Source organism: Lissotriton helveticus, chromosome 12 (assembly GCF_964261635.1).
Source record: "Lissotriton helveticus chromosome 12, aLisHel1.1, whole genome shotgun sequence".
Classification (NCBI taxonomy): domain Eukaryota; kingdom Metazoa; phylum Chordata; class Amphibia; order Caudata; family Salamandridae; genus Lissotriton; species Lissotriton helveticus.
In genome coordinates, this window is record NC_136073.1 from 55,799,503 (window position 1) to 55,823,365 (window position 23,863).

A 23,863-nucleotide genomic window follows, 5' to 3' on the forward strand; every position below is an offset into this window, starting at 1 on the left:
TGGATTGGTGAGGTCGTACAGGTATTTGTCCTCCTAGTAGTCCATGTAGAGGTTTGCTAGATAAAGGGCTAACCCAGCCCCCATTGCAACACCTTTGCATTGGAAATCATAGGTGATCTGGAAGACAAAATAGTTCTTCGTCATAGCTATTTCTAGTAATCCCACTAGAAAGTCTGTTGGAATCAAAGTTGGTGCCGGTCGTTTCTCCAGTGTCCTATGTATCACATCCTTTACCTGGTCCTGGGGTATACTTGTGTACAGTGAGATGTCCAGCGTCACAAGGAACTGTGTCTGGATATATAAAGGTTGATTTTTCCATTATTTGAATTTTGTTCATGATATCTCCTAAGAATGAGCGTAATTCCACCACAAATGGTTGCAGAAAACTATCCAAGAATTGGATGAGCGGCTCCAAGATTGATCCACATCCAAACACAATCGAGCGGCCAGGTTGTTTTCATAAATCCTTTTGGATTTTTGGTAGTGTGTAGATGGTAGGTATTCTTGGATTAGTTTTGTTTAAGAAATTGTATTCATGCTCAGTAAAAAAGCCTTCTGTTAAACCCATCTGTGCGAGTGATCTAATAAGCTCAGATATTTCTTCAGTGGGATTTTTCCTTATTCGTTGATAACTTTCTGTGCATCCAAGTTGCTTGTTAATCTCATTGATGTAGTCTTCGGTGTTTTGGATGACCACTGCACCGCCTTTATCGGCTGATTTCACCACAATCAAAGGATTATTGCTAAGCGAGTGAAGAGCTTGTTTCTCATCCTTTGTGATGTTGTATTTGATGAATTTCTTATTACTGAGCACCCCCATCACCTCTTCCATCACGATCTTCTCGTTTGCAAGAATTTTCTTTGTCATCAAGTAAGTAGCTGGAAGGAAAGTTGAAGCTGGTCTAAATTCTGTAGCAGCCGAACGTTTTTTCCAATGTTCATTCTTCTTGAAATAGTATTTTAAGCGTATTTCTCTGAAGAATTGTGGAAGTTCTAGTTTCACATTGAAGTCATTTGGTGGTACTGTTGGAACAAATGATAGACCTTTTGACAGGATATCATGTTCACTTTTTGTCAGTACGTAATCTGAGATGTTTATAATTGGATCACTGGGTGTTAGGCTGATACTTGTATTTTGGCCAACTATTAGTTCAGTAATTATACTGGTCTCTGCAGTGATGGAGGTATGTCCTGGCAATGTTAATACCTGCTCCGGAGTGATGTGGAGCTTATTTTCATCAGAAGTCAGCTCAGCAAGTGAATCCATTCTTACACCCACAGTCACCTGATCAAATCTCACTGTTGATTTCACCACTTGTAGGTCTGCCGCCTTGTGTTGATCTCTCCATGGTTGTCGCTTCTCTGGAACCTCACTCACGTGTTGCTTCTTGGTTTGTTGTTGCCACGGTTTCATCTCATGGGTCTGTCCCAGTTTGTGTCTCTGTTCATCCATGTCTGTTCCCCTAAAAAAGTAACGGTGCCTTGGGGGTCGTGGTAACGTCCTTCCTGATATGGTCCGTTGCTAGTACTTGTTGATGGTCTTTCACTGTCAGTTCCACTTCCAAATAAGCAAGCAGGGTATCATTGGGGCCCACCCAGAAGCAAATGATGTCCTCTGTGTACCTTCTCCAGAAAATGATGTACTTATTCCAGGGGGAGGCACCTCTGTCCCAGGCATGCTCCCTCTCATAGTCCATGAAAAGTCTGGCATAAGAGGGAGCAAAGCGGGAACCCATGGCAATTCCCTGCAATTGATGGTACCACTTCTCATCATGCTTGAAAATGTTTTTGGTGAGAATGAGCTCAATCCAATCTAAAATCATGGCATTCTATTCATAATGGTCAGCACCATCCTTGTCAAGATATTGACTTATGGCCATTAGGCTAGAGTCCCTCTGGATACCCCTATAAAAACTTGCTGCTCCCAACTGCAATTATTCAGACCAAGGGAACTCATTAAATTTGACCAAGATGTTCTTACTGTCTTTGAGGTAGGACTGGATGTTCATTACATGTTTCTGCAAAGTGATATCCACAACCCCACATACCTTCGCGGGTGAGCCTATCCCAGAGATTATGGGTCCCCCTGGTGGAAAGCTCCACCTTTGTGCACCTTCGGCAGAATATATATAGATGGGAATCTGGCATTTTCTACATGTAGGTACCTCCACTCATCGTCCGTAAGCAGACATTCATCCCGCCATTCACATAATCTAGCTTTGATAAAGGCGGTAACTTACAGTATCGGGTTGGATCTGACTAGCTCATAGTATTGTTGATCACTAAGTTGGCGGGCGATCTCACTCATATAGTCTGACCTATCCATAATTACGACGTTACCGCGTTTATCGGCCTCCCGTATTACAATTGCCATATCGCTCTTTAGCCTACTCAGCCTTCTTCTCTTCCCCTGAAAGATTACATTCAGGTTGGGAACTATACTTGTTAGGAAACTCTAATGATATAAGTTCTTGTGTCACCCTCCTGCCAAATTCTTCAATGCTAGAATGGTACCCACCATGCAGGACAAACCTAGATTTGCACTTCATCCCAGTATCCTTGTTCACATTCTCCCTGATGTTAAGATCATCAAACATTTCTCATATTACAATCGCATCATTCATTTTCAATTGATAACAAATTTTGCACATCCTGTATGTCCCCAATAGTTTGTAGTATAGGTGGTGTTTCATGCATAATGGAGACAGGCTTGGGTATTTGCTCAGAGAAATGTTATTTTAATTTGAGTAAGCATAAAAATTTAAACAAATCAATGTCAACATCAACCATATCCCTACGTTGAGTGGGACAAAAACCAAGACTCCTTTTTAGGATGCTCATTTCATGTTTATCTAATGTTCTGGCAGAAAGAATGATGATCTGAAGATCCATTTTTTCAGGAATTGTATGGATCGGAGTATCGAGTCCTGTCTGGTCTACAATGGTGCTAACTTGGCCCGCTACATCCAGTTTTTCTTCAAATGGGTTAGCATGGAATGTCTGTCTGGTTTCCTTCTTCCTCCTTCTCCCACCTCGCCTGGTTTTCTTGGTCACTTTTTGCATGGTCTGTCACCTATGCGCAGTCTCTCTAGTTCCTCTAAAGTTGGAGGCCCCTTCCCCTAAAGGGGTGTCTGACTGAGCCTTTTTAGACGCAGTACACTTGCAAGACACAAGTGAGCTACTGCTTGCTGAGCTAATCTCCAGCCTCTCTTCCCTGCCTTTTTCTATCTTCCGAGTTAATGGGGTTGTCATATTTTTTGGCGGAGGTATATATGCGGCCATCCCTATCTTCACGATAATCTTGTCTGATTTTACTAATCTTTTTGTCCCCAAGGTATTGTTGATGGTCTTCAATTACCTTGTTTAGAATAGCGTAATTTTTGTCTATTAATTCCTTACAATCCATAGCCTCAATTTGCTACCCCAAACCCTCTATTTCTGTCTGGAGTTCTAACCCCTTTTCATTAGCAAGCTGAATTAAAATTTCCGTCATGGTGAACGATGCCCCCTCTAGATTGTGTTCCCAATCCCCAAGTAGTTGCTCACTCAGATCTTCAAAGGTTGGAAAAATGGGGATCCTTAACCCGCTTGGGATCTTTTTGTTATCCATGTATTGCTGATGGGTGACACCGTCCCACCAGCGGGCAAGCTCCTGCTTTTTTAACCTTTCTAACTTTGTAAAACCTGCACCAAACACAGAGTTCTGTTGGTCACTTGGTGTCCCCCGCGACACCGCACTAAACCCCTTTCCGAACAAATCTTGTGCCAGTTCTTCTCTTCTGTAAATGAATCTTTGCATTGTTAGTAGTAACTGTCCCAAATGGTAGCGAGTGCAAGCTAATCTAGAAATCCGTACTAAAACACTACAATGGCAGACTTTGAGAGCCAAACTTCGCGGTACCATTTCTTCATCCCAAAAGTTGTGCACAACAATTCCTGCACCTGCTGTTAGGTGCAACTGCAAATGGAGAACAGAAATTAAGGATATTTGGAATGGTGCACAATTAACGTTTCTTGTCCAGCGTTAAGATAATGAGTCTGACAGTATATTATTTTTTGTGTCATCCGTTTTATTAGGTCAACTCAAGTTCATTGATTATCCAGTCAACGCTTTTCGTTCAGTGTTAACTTGAACTTCGTCAGGGCTGTGTATAACACATATATAAATACATAGACATATGCAAATGGTAGACATATATACACGTAAAAAACAATTAACAAGGAATTTACACGTCCAATCACAAAACATTGCAAATAAGACCAATATCAAGTACAGGTTTAAAAAACACACATTAACAAACGTGACCGGTACAAGAACCGTGTACCAATAAAAACCTATGCCATCAGAAGGTACACGACTGTGGGAAGGAAAGCAAGGAGAAAGCAATACGATGAAAAAGGAAGGGGATGCAGGAACTAACTAAGGGGGGAGAGTGTGTTGAAGGATTGACCCTTCTGATTTTGACAAAAAACCCCTGCGAACTTTAATCGGTGGTCCGTGAGAGAGAGCATGAACACATCCGACGAAGAGCCAAATATTTAGAGAAAAGTACTGCTTTAGAATAATCAAAAACATGAAACAAACATAAAGCGGGCGCAACAAATGGGGGGACACAACATATGTTACATATCGCCCCCGTACTGTCTAAATGCGACAAATAGATGGAATAACCAAAGTCAAGGGACAAAAAGAAAACACACAAACAGAAGGTGAGTAACTTGAAACTCACATGGTGATCAAGTAAGGGTGAGGTGAGGAGTAATCATTCATGATATGACATACCTATTTAGAATAAACGTTGAATAGGAAAGCCAATGTGATCACAGGACTCTTAAAATAAGGGGTATGGCACCTGTGTTGGAGTTGGGTATGCTAATCGTCATAACCAAACTTGTGACTGGTGAAATTTCAGGGCCGCATATTAGGGCCACGGGCTTGATAGACTGTAAAAAATGCCTGCATGTGGAAGAGAACAGGAGTGTGAAAGCGTCATTGAAGAAGGGGAGAGTTGGAATTGGGGGTGAATTGTGTAATGTAACTGGTGCTCCTGTAAAGCGCTCCCATGCCTTCAAGTCGAGTTCGCTCTATATAAAATGGCAAAAAACGTTCTTCAGTTATGGGAGGGGAAGGGGGAGCAGGCTACCTGTTTCGGGGGCCATCATTGGTTGCATTTTTGCACCCTGCCTTTGGCCTTTTAGGGCGGCGCAGGTTACAATTAGCATGTACTCTTGAAAGTGCCACATGCATTAAATGCAGCAAGCACAAAGGCGGCCTACCTGGCATGACACTGGGGAATCCAGGTGCCCGCCTGTATGGAGAGGATATTTGCAAGCAAATACACTTGAAGCGCAGCATGCGATCCTGGCCAGGCAGTATGCACACACCTGGTCTAGGCAGCCTGCCTTTGGCCTTTGGCAGAGACTCAAGGGAAACTGGCACCAAAGGAGGTTTGCAATATGTTATATTAGCATGTTTTGTATCGTGCACAGCTGCCTCAGCAAAAAAGCGTCCCAGTGCTGATATGGCTCAGGAGGAGACAGTTGGAGTCGGGGGTACATTGTATAATGTAACTGTTGCTCATGTAACGCGCTCCCATGCATCCTGGCCGGGCAGAAGAGCCACTGGCATTGAGACCCTAATACTGCCCAGGATGTGGCCCCTAATTGTACATCACAATTTTCCACGTTGAGTATTCGTGCAGTTTTTAATATTGAGTTCCCAGAATCCAGGTGCCTGCTGTATGGAGCTCAGTCATCTGGCCCAAACCAACTAATGCACAAGTGGGGCTAAGGATGATAAGGTACTTAATCAATAAATGCTCCACACCACCACTAAATGAGGCCTGCTACCTTCCCACCTGAGGCAGGGACCAGGGTTCTGCCAATCCAGAGGTTGCAGTGTGGTAAAACAGCGCCCCTGCAGAACTTGCCTGCTTGGTCTTCGAGAACTGGTGGTTGTGTTCTGCAATGTAGTGAGGTGTGTGGGGCCAGACATAGGTACTTCAGCAATTTAAATAGGACCTGACCCCGCACACTAACCTTGCCAACCAATGTCTATACTAATATAATAGAGGTGACTCGCATTGTTTTGCCCTGTTTGCTTCGAAGTTTCTGTTTTCCGTACAGTTATCTTTTGTACTGCTTTGGCTCCCTCACGTGGCGAAACGGTGCAACACATGTGAAAAGCGAGTAATCTGTTCAAAACGGGGTCTGCTGATTATCAGCTGGTAGGGTACTGCCGGGCACAATCTGTTTTAACCAATTTCCAGACTGCCTAAACATCTTTAAGACTCACCATCTTGAACTTCTGATAAGCTACAAAAAGCATGATATGCTTCTGGCCTAGGTCTGGCAAAATTCTCCTGAAGATTTCTGGACTAAATAACCTTTTACTCTCATGTCGGGGATCAGGAACTATAGCCCTCTTTACCATGACTGAATTCCATTTTGAATGGCCTGGAGCTTTAGAAGATTTGGAGGAAGGGGTGGTGGGGGGGAGCAGACCACAAACCAAGATCTGTGTGTAAAAGCCCGCTTTATTGAAACAGGTGCACATAACATAAATCCTTGGCTACAGCCTTACAAGACTAATCCTCACTAATCAAACCACTTACCTAACCCCGGACCCCAACCGCCCCTAAAATGTTCCTTGACACCGCCCCCACCCATACATTACAACCAATACAAAGCAATGCATCAAAATATAACCCTCTAAATTCAACGAATCCGTTAGACAACCCCCCTGCCTGCTTCTTTACAACTGTCTAATCACCCCACCTGTGTAACCGAACTGAAATTTAACCTGCCTACCCCTCCCTGGTGATAATCCAAACTCCAACAATGCTCAAAAAACCTCTGCCAAACCTTGCAAACTTCCACTAACCCCTGCACAGCACCTGTTCCAAGCGACAGTACATAGCCAAAAACCCCTGCTCACCTGTCCCAAAAAAGCAACCTAAAATACTAGAAAATTGGGCAAAAATTCTCCAAAAGAAAAGCAGAAAAAATGGGAGGGAGGGGAAAAAACTACACTAAACTAGAGCTCCCAGCCGCCAGGTCACCAAACCTAAATTGGTGGCTGGGAGCAGGAGCCCAAAGTATTTATCGTTGGGCTCCATTTGGGCTATAAATTAAAGGAGCCCAAAACAAAATGTCCGGTTATTGTGGAAACTCGCCCCCCCCCCCCCCCTTTCTGCCCATTCCAAACTGCCCAGGGGAGAGTCCTCCCTGCGGTCGGCTACTCCCCCGCCCCCCTTGTGGGGAGTGGGAGTGCAAACAAAACACTGGATGAGTAGAAAAGTTGATCTTGTAGTCCTGTTGTACCAGATTCAGGACAAAAGCATTTATAACATTCCTTTTCCAGATTGAATTCTTCCTCTGATTTGGGACAGCCTGGACTTTGATGTGAAAGAGAACACTGGGGAGCAGCTTGTTGCTGCTGGGATTTTTCTGAGAAGGGACTCCACTGGCTATGACCCCTGTTTTGAAAGGGCTGATTACTATTGTTTCTCAAAGAGGACTGCCCAAAATCTCTGCAGAAACCAAAGCCTCAACCTCTAAAAGGATGAAAGCATGGAGCAAACAACTTGTGGTCCTCTGATCTTTTCAAAAGTTCTTCCAACTGGCTACCCAAATAACTTGGAGCCCAAGAATGGCAAGTGGCTCAAAAGCACGTTTTGGGCATTGTCAACCTTCCACAATCTCATCCAGAGATGATGCCTGGCTGTGTTGGAAGAGCCAGCCGAAACAGCCGCTGCAAAGAGGGAATCAAATGAGACTTCAGAGAGGATCCGAACTTGCTGCTCCAAATTTGCCAGCCGAGTATAGATATCCTTTCTCTGTTGAAGCTCTTCTGCTAAAGCGTGAAAAGCGTGCAACTATGATTGTACAGCAAACGTAACATAGGCCTGTGCTCAAATGGCAAAAGGAGCAGCCGAGTAGGATCTCTTAATCTCCATGTCAACCTTCTTGTTTATCTATATCTTGTTTATCTATCTGGTTTGTGTGGTGGGGGAGGGTGAGAGGGGGATGAGAAGGGGAGAAGTGTCTATTGAAATGATAGTGCCACAGAAGAAAAAGCAAATCATCAGAGTTCACTTTTTCCAAAGATGGAAAGGTCGCCAGAAACCCCTGCAAGGATAACGTTTTGCCAAGGATTTCACTAAAAAAGATGTTTATCAACCTATTCTATAGACCACAGACCAGTGATAGCCGTATGACAGGTAAAGTGTCTGGAGCTTTTTCTTTTTTTTTTTGCACTATGCAAAACTCTTCTTCCTCCAGAAGAGAAAGAGATCCTGGCAAAGAGATTTTGACAAATATGACTCCTTGCATCTCTCAAATTGAAAACTTGAACATATCTCCCTTTTCTCACTGTCGTCATTATTCGGGCCAAGGTACTTGTCATCCGAGCCTCCAGGAGCTGTGGGAGGTAGAGCAGCCCCTTTTGCAGCAAAAACTGCTTCAACAACTCTGTTAATCATGAGTTGGAACCTTTTACAACCCTCTGAGAAACTCTAGGACAAACCAGCAGCTAACTCCTCAGCTACAAAGCCATCCTCCTCCAATATCCACTGTTTACTAGAGCATTTCCACTCCATGATATGGAGTAGGATAAGTCCTAGAGATGGGAACTTAATTAAAAAGCAGCAATTAGGCATCCTCCCCTCCCTTAATGCCTACCAAACAGATAATGAGCACTCGCAAAATCTCACAGGATTCTCCATTATAGAATGGAAAGGCAGTTATCTTGAGGCACTTTGGCATTCAGATGTGGCCATTAGGTCTGTCCTATGCAGCGTGCATGCGCTGCTTAGGAGGGGCCATCAGGTAATCGAGTCTTTTTGGGTCAAAAACGTGCAGGCAATGCATTGCTTTCAATGGCAACTTGTACACGTTTGGCGAATCCCTTGCGGGAGCGAGCGTGAAACCATCTGTTTGTAATTAACAGATGGTTCCTGCTCGCTCCTGCAAGGGAAACAAGTGCAGGCCCCCTTCTCTCTCCCCTCCCCCTGCTGCCTCCTCCTCCTAACTTTTTTTCCCTTCACTTTCAGAGCGAGGCGCGCCCGCTTGTTTGAGTGTCTCTCTGTCCTTTGTGTGCTGCAGCGCTGCTCTGTGCTCTAGAGTGCCCCTCTACCTATGTACTCTATGTAGTGCCTCTCCATACATATCTTCTCTAAGATGCCACTGTCGTCTCAGAACCTCTTACCAACTCTGTTCCCTAATGTTTCCGTGTATCCCTATTCACTGGGTGACCTACACTAGTAACCTACTATCTCTCGAGCACCCCTCTTTTCTGCTTCTTCAACGCACCCCCTATCCCGCTCCTTCTTGGCCAGCGCCCCCACCTTCATCCTTGTACAACAACCTTTTGCCCTTCAGCAGCCCTTCTCAGTTTCCTCTCTGGAGCCTGCACGCCAACGAGGACCGGCAGTGGAGGGTGGGGGTGCGGGGGCAGGAGGGTGCATAGAGAGCCAAGCCGGGGGATACTGAGGAGAGTTTGGCTGCTGACTGTGGGAAATGTGAGCCCCTGTCTCCGCCCACCCCCATCTGCTGGAAGGAAGGGCGGGGGCAGCTCTGGCCCCGGCCGAGCATCAATCTGCTTCGTTCAATTGTTAGTAGGGCCTGCATCCCCAGCTCTGGTGATAATCATCCGGGCCACGGTGGGCCTCAAGGCAAACACAGAGCAGCCCACGGTTTATGGGCCGGGTGGGCCAGCTCCCATCCCCTGCTCACCCAGCTGGCCCCGTTACAGGGCTTGGTGATTGGAAAACGCTCCAATAAATCTCCTCTCTGGCTTGGAGGAGAAGCCCCTTGGTGGCTGTGCTGGGTACGGACCCAGTCAACACAGAGGCAAACACAGGGCCTCTTGTTTGGACCCGCCATGATTAGTGGGCTGCTTGTTCCGGGACTTGGGATGATGGGATTGGAAGCTCCACTGCTGGTAGCCAACAGCATGCACGCCTATAAAGGCACACAGTGGTCTAAATGCCTTCTAGTGCATAGATGCCACGGCATAAGGCGCTCTATATGGTGTAGTCTGCCATATAAAGTGGGGACTACCGATATGTTGAACATTATATATATATATATATATATATTATGTCTAATAACTTTGGCGTTTGTGGACGGAATTGGCTGAAATTTTCAGGAAAATGGAACATTTTGTTTCTGAGCAGCCCCTGAAAATTTTGGGGGGGGGTTCGTCAAGGGGGGGCTGAGAAAAAAGGGGGGTCCCAAAACCCGTTTTTCCCATGTTAATTTCCATAGGGCGGTTGGCCTCACTTTTAGCCCGAACGGCTGAATGGATTTGCATGAAACTTGGCAAAATTGTAGGGACTGTTAGCCCGATGTGCCTTTGCTAGGTCTCAATATATGTGCTCCAGTGGATTTTGATAAATTAACGTTCAAAAAAATATATATATCTGTAACAGCGCTCCGGTTCGCGTACCTGACGCGTAACGGAACTTCGCGAAGCGAAGCTGATTGGCTCTCCGGTGTCTGTCAACATTCTAAACAGTGCGGAGCGGCCGCCATCTTGTCTCTCGGTAGGATCGAGAGACAAGAGGAGGCCAAAACAAAGGGGGAAATGACCATAAGGGGGCATAGTAGATCCTCCCTGACCCCCTAGGTTTGATGTGGAGGCTTTAAAAGGGCCCTGCGGGGCAAAAAATAAATAAAAATATTTCGGTTTTTTTGCGTGGGGTGCGCCCGGTTCGCGCACCGGAAAGCGGTCCGGGGAGCGTATTATGAGGAAAAAAGAATGATAGACTTTTTAAATATTGTATGTTTATTGATTGTTCGTTTTGTTGTTGTTTTTTTTTTTTTTTTTTTTAAGTAGCAATATGTAGGTATCAATGCAGAGTCAACAAATTAATATACACCGTCTCCTTTGTAGATATCTTGCATGTTGTTTCAGAAGTTATTGTGGAATATGGAATTCATACCATAGTGTGTCAGGAAAGCAGAAACAATATGGAGGCAGGAGATGATCAAGAGATGTTAAATACACATTGGAGATAATATAGTTCTCTCTCCCAACCCCAAGTAGTTGGGGAAACGTTTATCGGTCACTCTATGGTGGATGTCTATTAACTCTTACAACGGTGTATGCTACTAACTCATAAACCATTGCTGTGACGCAGGTTTGCGAGTGCTCCTGCAAATTTCCATCATCAGGTCGGCTAGGTGTTTATTCCTGTATTTTACAAACGTGGCAGGAAGTCTGACATCTATTGACTACCTAGTCTATCAAAATTCGAACCGGCTTCTTCGGTAGAGACTCGTCTTTCTAACACAAGCCTTGTGGATTGATATTTTTCTCCAGGGACGGCTAAGTTTATGAAAAAGTGCGAGGTGCTATTGTCATGGGCTCACAAGTATCTGTTCGGGGAGGAACACAAGCTAAACATTTTTCTTGCTGGAGACAATGGTTAACCTTTATCAGTTTTAAGCGATGCATCTTCAAAAACAAGGTCATCAGTTATTTCTTAAAATATCCAGGGACGGCTAGTACAGAACTGGGACTATTCTGGAGGAACGGGAGTGTTTAGACGTTCTACTTTTGGGCAATGGGCGGGGCGATCTGAGCGATGGAGGTGGGGTTGTTAGAGCCCTAAAACAAGAAAAACCACTGACGTATAGTTCCCGTAAAAAGGGCCAGATTGGGGGACATCAGTCGCCTTACCTGTCCTTTCTTTCTCAGCCAATTAAGTTCCAGTTCAGTTTTTAACGTCTTTATTTCAAATTACTCTTCATAAAAGACATACATATAAACAAAGATACAAACAATACAAATTACTATTAACAAAGTCATTAATGTTTCTGAACAAACTAAACAAAAAGGAACGAAAAATAATTTAAAAATCTCAATTAAACATACGAATACAGACGTCAAAGGAGTAATTGTTAAGACCATAAAATGTACATTTATATAAGAAAAAGCAGATCGTCGATACTGGTCAAGCCATAACATAGTGAACTAACGTACAATTTAAGTAATTCTGGTCATAGAGCTTTGAACTGACTTATTCCTTATTAACCAAGCCCACCCGAGGAATTTAGCCATTCCAATGGATATCCATTCAGCAGTATTGGTTCTCAAAATATACAATGCTTCACTACTCACTCGGGTGTTTATTCTGGTACATATAGGTTTAAGCCATTTGTGTCGTGGTTCACGGTAAGCAATACATACAAATAAAAGGTGGCCTAATGTTTCTATACAATTGGTACAACAAGGACAGAAGGATGACTCTGACTTCTGCCAACCACTAGTGAAAGCCCTTAGTGGCAGTGTACCTACACGAAACTGATGGTATAGTTTCCTGTCTAATGTTTTAAGAATAACATCCCAATAGGTCTCTGTATGGGGGACTGCTTTGTGGAGCAAGAACTGGCCAGTCAAGTTCGATTTCTCCGAAAGAGCAACATGTTCCTCCTTTACTGTGGACCAAAAAAGGAGTTTAAACTCTTTCTTTGTAGGGAAAGTATGAGAGCCCGGCTCAGACCAGAGCAAAGGAAGACCCATGCCAATCAGAGCGTTCCTAATTTGCTTAAACCATGGTATATCACCTGCACCCAGTTGCATTCTCACATCCTGTAGTTCTCGAGCAAACAAGGCAAGTTCCGGGGTAGACCATATACGTCTCCATAACGCCACCATCCTATAAAGGGCTTGATATTTGATGGAATGGAAACCCATATCCATCAAAAGTGGTAGGACTGGTGTAGAGGGAGGGAGACTGGCTAGTGAACGAAAGAATTTGTTCTGAATCCTATCTAGGACAGCCAAATCCACACAGCCCCAAATGTCTGCCCCGTATAAGATGGCTGAGCTAATTTTAGCACTATAAATTTTAAGAGCGGGTAGTACTCGTTTGGTCAGAGAACACCGCTGCTCTTTTACTAAGCAACCGGACAAACGAGCAAATTTCAGACTTAACGCCGCAATTTGTTCTTTCCATCTTAATCTATAGTCTATTGTGACGCCAAGATATGTCATTGCTTCAACCTGCTCCAGACTAGACCCATTCATAAGAACATGGCTCCTCAGTGGTTTATTTTTAGTCAGGACCATGAACTTGGTTTTATTGATGTTGATTTCTAGGTCATTCTCTTTACAGAAGTCCACAAATTTGTTTATAGCTACCTGTAAGCCCTTCTGTGTTTTAGCCAGTATAAGAGTATCGTCTGCAAATATTAAAAGGGGAATTTTAGTCCCACCTAATGAGGGAGCATCAGTAGGGGTATCTGAGAGGAACATAACCACTTGGTTTATGAAGAGTATAAATAGGGTAGGGGCCAGGACACAGCCCTGCCTCACTCCGCGAGTCACGGGGAAGGAATCTGTGACCTGTCCCTGACGGCCCCATCTGACTCTAGCAAAATTCTCCTCGTACATCCTAATGGCAAGTTCTAGGAGTGCAGTCGGAACACCCATCCGCCTCAGGGCTGCCCACATCTTCCCTCTGGGGACCAAATCAAACGCCGATTTGAGATCTACAAATGCAGTGAATATCGTACCACCTCCCAGCAACACTGTTTTCCAAAAGATCATGACAAATCTTAATATCTGTTCAACTGTGCTTATGTGTGCCCTAAAACCCGCCTGCAATGGAGACAAAATATCAGCTTCTGTCATCCAAGTGTGGATTTTCCCTAATAACATTCTGGCTATTACCTTTTTGCAGGGCATCAATAAGACTGATGGGTCGGTAATTTCCCGCATCAGTTCTATCTCCTTTTTTATACACGGGCAATATCTCTGCCCCTTTCCAGGAGGTGGGGATTCTAGTCCCTCTGGCTATTGCGTTTGCTAAAATTGTTATGTATGGGACCCAGTGCGCTTGGTCATACTTAAAAAGGTCAGCAGGGATGCAGTCCATGCCTGGGGCTTTGCCATTCTGCACTTGTTTAAGCGCAGAAATGGCTTCCGTTTTAGTGAAGACAATGTAATCCAGTGGGGGCTCCGCAGCCTGTACACTGGCATCTTCCCTAATATTAAGGGAGATCCGTTCCATGTCACTGAACTGCGCCTCATAATGCTTGACCCATTGCTCAGCTGGGACATAGTTAACCGGGACGTGCAGATCACCTGTCCCTCCCCATTTTACCACCTCCCAGAATTTTTGTTGGTTAGATGAGGTACTAGCCTGATATAAGTCTAACCAACGCTGTTCATCCCATTTAGTTTTTGCTACTAAAAGTACTTTCCTATAATTAACCCTTGCTAACCTAATATCCACAATTGATTTGGATTTAATAGCGGTTAACAGGGAGCTGTGGGCAGTGCGACAAGTTTTATCATACCATTTGGTTTTAGTTTGTGCTGGGACACTTTTCTTTCTTTTCGCGGGTTCAATAAAAAAGGATTTAATTTTGTTAAAAAGAGACTCATGGATCGTCCCAATTTGATCAAGTGAAGTTCCTTCATCAAGAATGGGTACCATCAGGTTTGTAGCAGCTGAGACCTCAGTAGCAACCTTATTAATAATGGTGGGGTTGTCTAAAAACCTAGCCCATCTTACCCTTCTGCAATCATTCGTAAGACCAGCTTCTGCTGTGACGATATTAGTTGCAGAGTCCATTAAGAAACCCTCGTGCATTAATAGTTTTATTACCAGAGGGTTATGATCACTTTCTGGTCTTGTGACTACTTCCATGTCTTCCAATATGTTCCAGTACTCTAATCTTATCAAAAAATAGTCAATGCGACTCGAATGTATGGAGTTGTCAAACGTGACCTTTCCCAGCAAGTCTGATTTAGTCCTGCCATTCGCTGCACGCAAATCCCATTCAATGCAAAGACCTAACCACTTCATAACAGCCTCAGTGACTTTTTTAACTGGAGGAATGGATAAATGGGGAATATTCCATATCTGATCAATCTCCCCATAACCCCCATCATCAAGGTTGGGAAACGGTTCAAAAGAACAATTAAAATCTCCAGCCACCATAACACATTTCTCTCTACCAATCTTATTCAACAAAGAATCTAAGTCATCTGCCGCTCTCGCGGGCTTCCCACCTGGTTGCCCTCTTGCATATATATTAATCAGGAAAAAATCCTGGTTGTATTTACCAGATAATTTCAGGGCTAGAATGTCATTGCTTATGGAGGGAAGGTCTGTTATCTTGAAGGCTAAGGATTGTCTTATCCAAATAACCAAACCTCCCGAAGGACGTCCCTTGGGACCTTTACAGGCTGGTTTATGGTAATTAAGGTAGCCAACCCGATAGATGGCGTCAGTTGACCAACTTTCTTGTAAAATAATTACATCGTGTAAATCCATAAACAAACCCCAGTCATCATCTGACATTTTCCCCTTTAGTCCCGCTATGTTCCACGACAAGACTGTGAGGGTGTGAGTTAATTTCTCTTCCATGTTGCCAATTAAATTCACAGTCTTTTCGGGGATCAAAGGTCTGGGTATACAATTTGGGTATGTTTCCCGTGCCACCACCCTATGTGTTATTTCACTAGGCCATGAGACAGTCTCTTCCCTAGGGGCTCTCAAGTTGTTTGAGGAATAGTTCACTATAGCTCCAGACAGCCCAGTGACTAAGGATTCTTCGTCAAGTCAATCCACACCCTCCAAGCCTGACAACGGGGCAAACCGGTTTGCAAGGTGAGGATAGAACATTGGATAGATCGGGGTATCGAAAAGAAATCTTCCTCTAGGCCTATCCCTTCTAGAATGATGGTACGGAGATTGGGGTCTTTTTACATATGATCCTGGATAAAAATAATGCAACGATAGCGTTTGCACTTCTCCAACTCTTCCGAATCTTGGTTCCCTACTAATAAGATCAGCCACCCATGGCTCTCTAAAGCTAATTACCACGCAATCACCCTCAAGATCCTTCTTACCAAAACCTACCCAGTCCACCCTCCTTACATTGAGGATTTCAGGATTAAGATTAGGAGGGAGCGGGCGATTTTTATTTAGCCAAAATGTGACCTTATTAAAAAGATCCTTGTGTGTTTCCCTCTTACCATCACTAAGGGGGGCCACGCCTGTTAGGATGATGGTATGAGGCACTGACTCTGGAGGGAGGTTCACACATTGTTTCTTTGGGATAGGTTTGGTCTTGGGCTGATAACTAAGATCATAGCCTTTGGTGGAAATAGGGTTTTTCTGAGCCTGAAGATTTTTTATAGGCTTATGCCCAGAGGAATTCTCCGTGGTAGTTGCCTTCTTGGGAACGGAAACATCTCTATGCTGCGGGATCTTTGATGTAGGTGGTCCCGCTTTAGGATTGTTATTATTATTTCCTCCTTCCTTGTTTATCATACTAGTGGGCTTCGTAGTGGTAGGGACAGGGGGGGTCAATCCCTTAGGTGCTACACTAGCAAGGATTCTATTGGAGGTCGCTATGTTATCTTTCACCAGCTTATCTAGGGAATCCATCTTACAATTTAGTAATCTGGTCCTTTCGAATAGTGGTAAGAGTAACGATTTAAGTAGCAACTCTATCCTGGCCAAGAATATTCCTTCAGAGATGCTAATTGTGTGATTATATTCCTCTGGTTGAACAACCATATTAGTGTCGGGTAGCTGTAAAGGAGATAAAATAGGGATTCCCAAATCCTCCGTTTGATCCTCTATATCTGGTGAGGCTATCCTTTTGCGTTTTCCAGGATTATGGGTAGGTGTATGTTGTGAATGGGAGGGGGAGTCCATTTGCTCAGTGCTAATATTAAGGTTTGGTGAATCTGAAAGACCAGATTTCTCACTCTCCTGATCTAGATTAATAATCCCCCCATTAGGCAGGTTATTGTGTACAGTATTATATGCATTTTCTTGGTTTGTCCCCACTGACTTCACAGTATAAGTCTCAGGAGCAGTTGCCAACAATGACTCTGTGTTGACATCGTGACTATCTGTGATCGACAAGGAGAGAGGGACAGGGGAAACGGCCTTACTAATTTTACCAAGAGAAGAACGCTTGCCTGTAATAATGTCAAGCGAAAGGCGTTTTTCGGCTAAGGCGATCTCCTTCTCCAAAATGGCTGTTCAACGTTTAAAAAATTGATCAATAGTCCCAGTAAAAGTACCATTAGTAGTGGAGACCTGGATATGCCTTTCTTTGCCTGACCTTAAAGTCATTTTTCAAATGAGAGAAAAAAGAAAATAAAACAAGATTATCACCAACCTCAATAAACAAGCAACAATTATTCAAAATGTGTTCTTCCAAGTATAAGGACTCAACCGTAACTTTAGACTTCAGTTTGTTAACGTATGAGAAGAGTAACTGGTAAGGGAAAAATGAATACAGTAAGCAAGTAAAATGCTTACGACTGGGAAGACAACGTTAGGGGGGTGGCCCAGCCCAGCCTCCTGCGGCCCCGGACGGCCACAGACGGTCCCGCCCTTCTCCCGGGCTTCTCCCGCGCGCTCTCCCGCGCTGCGGGAGTACTGATGACTATTATAGAGAATGCACACAAGAGGTGGAAGGGGTGGGAGGGGTCGGGGAGAGCGGCCCAGGTGTTGCTGGTCCAGGCTGGCGGGCGCTCCTGGGAATTGAAGTCCCTCGGTGAGCACACGCACTCGCTCGCAGCCCCGTGAAACACTTCCCTCAGCTATCCCTTCAAACCTCCAGGCGGCTGCAGAAGGACTCCACACGATGCGGGACCCGCGGAGCGGGTTCCGCGAGAAGTAGGCTGGAAGGCAAGTCAGTCCCAAACAAATGATTCAAATTCAGCAAAGCGTCCCACTCTCCGTCTCAGCGGATACTGATTAAAAGTGCTCGGTGGAAGGGTGGGAGGGGTCGGGGAGAGCGGCCCAGGTGTTGCTGGTCCGGGCTGGCGGGCGCTCCTGGGAATTGAAGTCCCTCGGTGAGCACACGCACTCGCTCGCAGCCCCGTGAAACACTTCCCTCAGCTATCCCTTCAAACCTCCAGGCGGCTGCAGAAGGACTCCACACGATGCGGGACCCGCGGAGCGGGTTCCGCGAGAAGTAGGCTGGAAGGCAGGTCAGTCCCAAACAAATGATTCAAATTCAGCAAAGCGTCCCACTCTCCGTCTCAGCGGATACTGATTAAAAGTGCTCGGTGGAAGGGTGGAAGGGTGGGAGGGGTCGGGGAGAGCGGCCCAGGTGTTGCTGGTCCGGGCTGGCGGGCACTCCTGGGAATTGAAGTCCCTCGGTGAGCACACGCACTCGCAGCCCCGTGAAACACTTCCCTCAGCTATCCCTTCAAACCTCCAGGCGGCTGCAGAAGGACTCCACACGATGCGGGACCCGCGGAGCGGGTTCCGCGAGAAGTAGGCTGGAAGGCAGGTCAGTCCCAAACAAATGATTCAAATTCAGCAAAGCGTCCCCATGCCATCATTTTACAGAAAGGATAGGTAGTAGTGTGGCAAAATACGGTCGTTTTGCTTCTGATAATTTGTTCGAACCCTGTCGAGTTTAAGCCAATTATACATATACCGAGGAGGTACAGTGTCGTAGAGAGAGAGAGAGAGAGAGAGAGAGAGAGATATGTCAGGTTTACGTACAAGAACACAAGCTGAGGGAAAACATACATTCAACGTTCACACAAATACCGGATAGGGTGTGACAGTACATACATCAAACGCAGACATCTAAGACGAAGACACAGAGCTATTTTGGGTAAGGGGACCTTTCCTTTCCTTTTTCTATGCGTGCTGCGTATTTTCAGTATTGTCCGTAATTCTTTGGGGGGGGGGGCGGGGTCGGACTTTTCACTCCCCTCCCTTTCTGGGCAATTTTGTTGGAGGCCTCATTTCAAAAAAATACTTACTCCTCTTTTTCCGGTCGGACATTAGTCCAGTCGTGCTTATACTCACGGTGGAGCCTTCCAACCTCTGGGCAGGCGGTGATCAAAAACCGGGACAGAGGAGGGGTATCGGTCGGGCGTTCAGTGGTACACCTCTTATTTTTTTTATGTGGTGAATCTAAAACATGCCAATATCCCCAACTCCTGGACTGAGGGAGAGTTGTTTCTTCAGACGAGGAGTTACCATATTCGGGCTTATTTCCCCATCCCCTTGATCGGTAGACCAGCTTTTCAGTCATACAAAAGACGTTCTCTCCAACGACCCGGGCATATGGAATACATACACATTCATACCATACAATCAGGGCACGTACGCACAGTCACACCATACAATTTTTCACGTTCCCAGTGATGGTCTGCACTCCATGCAATATCTCACAGCGCTTGTCTATGTCTTTCCCTACATGGAGCACGGTGCGGTCCATGTCCACTCCATTCTTCAGTCGGAACTCCGATGTAACCTACGGAGGAGAAAAGAAAGGGGGGGGATACAGCATTCAGAGGATGTCAGCGCGCGCAAACACGAAAAAGCTTCTACTTACCATGTATCAGACTAGCTGCAGGAACGTGTGATACAACAGATCTTGGCTATCCCTTTCGCATTATTTTTCTGTGTAACATATCCTCCCCTTCTTATGATGCCAAAAAATGTTTATTTTGTTTGTCTCTAAATTAGAGTTCCCTCTTCGTGTATTTGTTTCTCAATTAGTCGTATTTTATGGGACAAAATACCACACCTTGCATTCGGCAGATACCTTAAGCTACGGTCGACCATTTTCTAACAATTCTGGAAAAAGGGCAGGTGTGACGGATACAAATTTCAATCAATCCAAAATTCAGGCAAAGGGTCTGCATTATCTGTCTTCTATTGTTTGGGAATAACAGCCATTATTCAAAAACCCTACCAACCTAGACAATTGTTATGACGCTGATTCCATACTTCCTTCGAAAACTCTTTATTGCAAAAATGTCAGTATACAAATACGGGCCTACAACCACGTGGGCCGGCCACGGAGCAAACTGGAATCGTATATGATGAGGGGACATTTACACTGTAGAAAAACGTAACGGGCGGGCCATTAGGTTGCAGGAATTAAGGTGTCTAACAGTTGCGGAATCGGTGGACGTTAATTTTATAATCAAAGTACGACCGGACCAGTTACAATGAAATTATCTAGATATACATTTGCGGGCATGTACCATGAGTACTGTTAATTCGAACTTTCAATAGTACAGTAATCAATAATACATCAGAACTTAATATCAATAGGGATGTCCAAATGTTCAATCAGTACCCGTCCCCGCCCGCCATGTGCTCCAAAACTGCATACATATCTTGTGATATCAAGGCTGAGCAACCAGTACACATCAAGGAGTTGCGAGTCTCATTTATACCGGCGCCATTTTGGGCGAGGCCGGGCAGGTCCAGAATATAGTCAAAATGTCTCCACCAACCAGCGGTCGGACCAGAACCCCTTTCAGCAGTCCAAAAAGTTCCGTTAAATGACAACAGAAGGGACAGGCAACAAGAACCATCAGTCAAAGAGGGGAGGGCAAGTTCTTCCCTACCGGGTCACGTTGGGGCTCCACCGGAACTGATCGAATTGGTAGTCTACAGTGTTTCTGGATGTTTCAGACTGAAGCTGGCGTCAGCATGAGAGCGCCACCATCCTTGGCTACGTCGTGGCCATTCCGCGAGCAATGATGGCAGTCGCTCCCCACCGGAAGCCTGCGGGAGTCGGGGGCCCCGGTGACTCTTGTAGAATCTTCAAGGCTGAGGGGACGCTTTCGGGAATGGGGCCCATGCCCTAGCAGTCAAGCGTCCGAGTTCCAGGGTTGCCCAGAGCCATCCTTGCAGGCCAGGCCCAAGTCTGTGGAGCCGACCGCCATTTTGTGAGCTCCGTGGCAGCCGCCTGTCGCTGTACCGCAAGAGTGGGTGCAATTCAGCCGGATGGCGGGTGAGACGCTGTAGCCGCAAGAGCAGGCGAAACTCAACCGGCCGAGTGAGGCACTGTGCCGCAAGAGCGGGTGAGACTCAGCTGGCCGAGCGAGGCACTGTGCCGCAAGAGTGGGCGCAACTCAGCTGGCCAAGTGAAGCGCTGGGGTGCAGCTGAGGAACCTCCACCTGGGGAGGTGGGGGAGGCTCGTTCGCGCCGCCTCTCCCTCCCAGTGCACCCCACGCCGTCTCCTGGCGCAGGTATATGTGATGGTCGGACCAGGCAATAAGAGGGGGGGTCATCAGCAAGGCATTCACCCCCCCCACCCGTGGCTCACTGGATGCCACCTCAGGGTGGACGAATGGGAAGGCCAGTACAACAACATCGTGGCCGTGGTGCTTCCGGGCCATCCACCCAACGACCTCTTCGGCCGATGGCTGCCAGCAAGGCCCCATCCTATACGTGCCGGGGGCCTCGTCTTCCGAATGGGCGTAGCCGCGGACCTGCTGCACTTCGGGACGACCCAGGGTTTGAGAGTCTCATGCTCGATCGATTAAGCTGGCCGGATCAGGCAACAAGGAGGTTGGGGGGTGGGGTGGCGGCATCAGCAAGGCATCCCCCCTCACAACTTGTCGGACATCACCTCTGGATGTACTGGGGACGAGCCTTGGCGCGTGGTGTCGTCCCCGGGCTATTTGCACAACGGTCCTCCACCCCTAGGCCGCCAGCTATGCTACCTCACCGGCTGATGGCCTTTGTAGACTTTCTAAAGCCCACATTCTACTAAAAAGTAGCCCAAAGTAGCCCAGCATTGCTACTTTAAGGAAGGAGGGACAGGAACAGCGTCATGCATTTGGATCGATGTTGCAGCAGGCTGCCATGTAAATAGTTAGTTAATAAAACGTTTTACCCTGTTACTTTGCTGGTGTGTTGTATATATTTATAATATTTGCATAGGGTTTGTCGTTATTTTGGGCGGGGTGGGCGGCGGAGCCGAGCTGTCTTGCAGACATCATGGCGTCGAGCTCGGTTCCTCTCACTAGTTTCATATTTCTCATGAGGGGTTGTTCCTAATGTTTCTATTTTAGCGAGGTCAAAAAGAGATCCCATCAGTGGCCTACTGATTTTGCTCGATTCCTTTTGTTTTTTCTAACGATTTTTATGTTATAGTTTGCTAGCACGATACAGCGGCTAGTCCGCATTTTATATATATGTCCTTTTTATTAGGGGTGTCCTCCGGTGGAGTCGGATGATCTACCTCTAATAAACGGTCCGGGTTGAACCAACTACCAACAAACGGGGCAGAGATAGGCATGACGGGTTAGAAAGGGGACAAAAGTCTGCACTACCTATCCTTCACTATCCGCAAAGACTAAACAGAGTATTGCGACTGTGCTTATTTGTGAATAGAGAATCACCCAAAGAGAACCAATTCCGAACGATCATAGGCTATTGGCAGTGGGCAAAGAGGCCATGACACACAAAATGGCTGTCACTTACGTGCATGATGCGGCCTAAAAGGGACTAGATGGCGTGGCCACTGTTTCGCGACTTTCACTTTACTTTCAACAGTGGCTGTGGTGAACATAAATGAACGCCGCTTATGTATACCTAATTTTAGTCATTTTCCACAAAAAAGCTTTTGATATTTGCTATTAAAAAACCATTGAAATTCACTGAAAAAAACATAGGTTATAGACCATATATAGTTAGGAATTAGCATTTACAAAACCTTGAAAATTCATGGAAGAAACCATAGGTTATAGACCATATATAGTTAGCTGGACATTTTATTGACATAAAACCAATGAAATTCCATATATAGTTATTTGCACTAACTATATATCGCGCACCCGCAATCCACTGCTGATGATGTCACATATTACATCATTCATGACATGGTCAGTGACATCACTGATGACATCACTGATGACATCTCAAATGACATCACTGATGACATCTCAAATGACATCACTGATGACATCATCCAGTGACTGTGTGTTTCTGTAAAGTTTAAATATGTTTTACATATTGAAGAATGAGTAGATGTATAAGTGTCTGGATGAAGGATTTAGTAGGTGCATGACTGACTGTATGAATGAGTGATTAAATGTGTCTCACTGAGTGCATGGGTTAGTGACTAAACTGTCTTAATTTGTGCATCATTATGTCTGTTGTTCTGTAAACTGCTGCATGTGTTGATCAGTAGCTATATGAGTAACTATATGGGTTATTGATTGATTGTCCAAGTATTTGTATGGGAGACTGAGTGTGTGTGTGGCCGGCTGGGAGATGTGTGACTCTGTGCAGATCAATGTGTACTTGTATCAATGATTGTATAAGAGAGTAAGTATGTGTTAGTATATGTTTGAAAATGTAAGGTACTCTGTTTAACTGTATAGATTAGAAAATGGAAGTGTGATTGATTATTTACAGGACTGACTAGGTGTGTGAGTAACTCCATGGATGAGTGGCAGAGTGTGAGTGTCTGTATAGGTGTATGAGTGCATATGATAGTGTTGTAAAGATGAGTGATTGTATGTATGTATGAATGATTGTATGGGTGAATGAGTGAATGTGTGTGTAGACATAGGAATCAGTGTAGTAACTAGTATTGGTGTGTCAATGGTTTAAAAAATTATATTCTGTATTTAACACTGGGTGTAACAGAGGTTATATTAAAGTGTGAGGAGATGCATTGTATTGTCACATGAATGTTATCATCAGTGATGTGACCATTGATGTCATCAGTGATGTCATCAGTGATGTCATTTGAGATGTCATCAGTGATGTCATCAGTGATGTCACTGACCATGTCATGAATGATGTAATATGTGACATCATCAGCAGTGGATTACGGGTGCGCGATATATAGTTAGTGCAAATAACTATATATGGAATTTCATTGGTTTTATGTCAATAAAATGTCCAGCTAACTATATATGGTCTATAACCTATGGTTTCTTCCATGAATTTTCAAGGTTTTGTAAATGCTAATTCCTAACTATATATGGTCTATAACCTATGGTTTTTTCAGTGAAAATATATATATATATATATATATATATATATATATATATATATATATATATATATATATATATATATATATATATATATATAT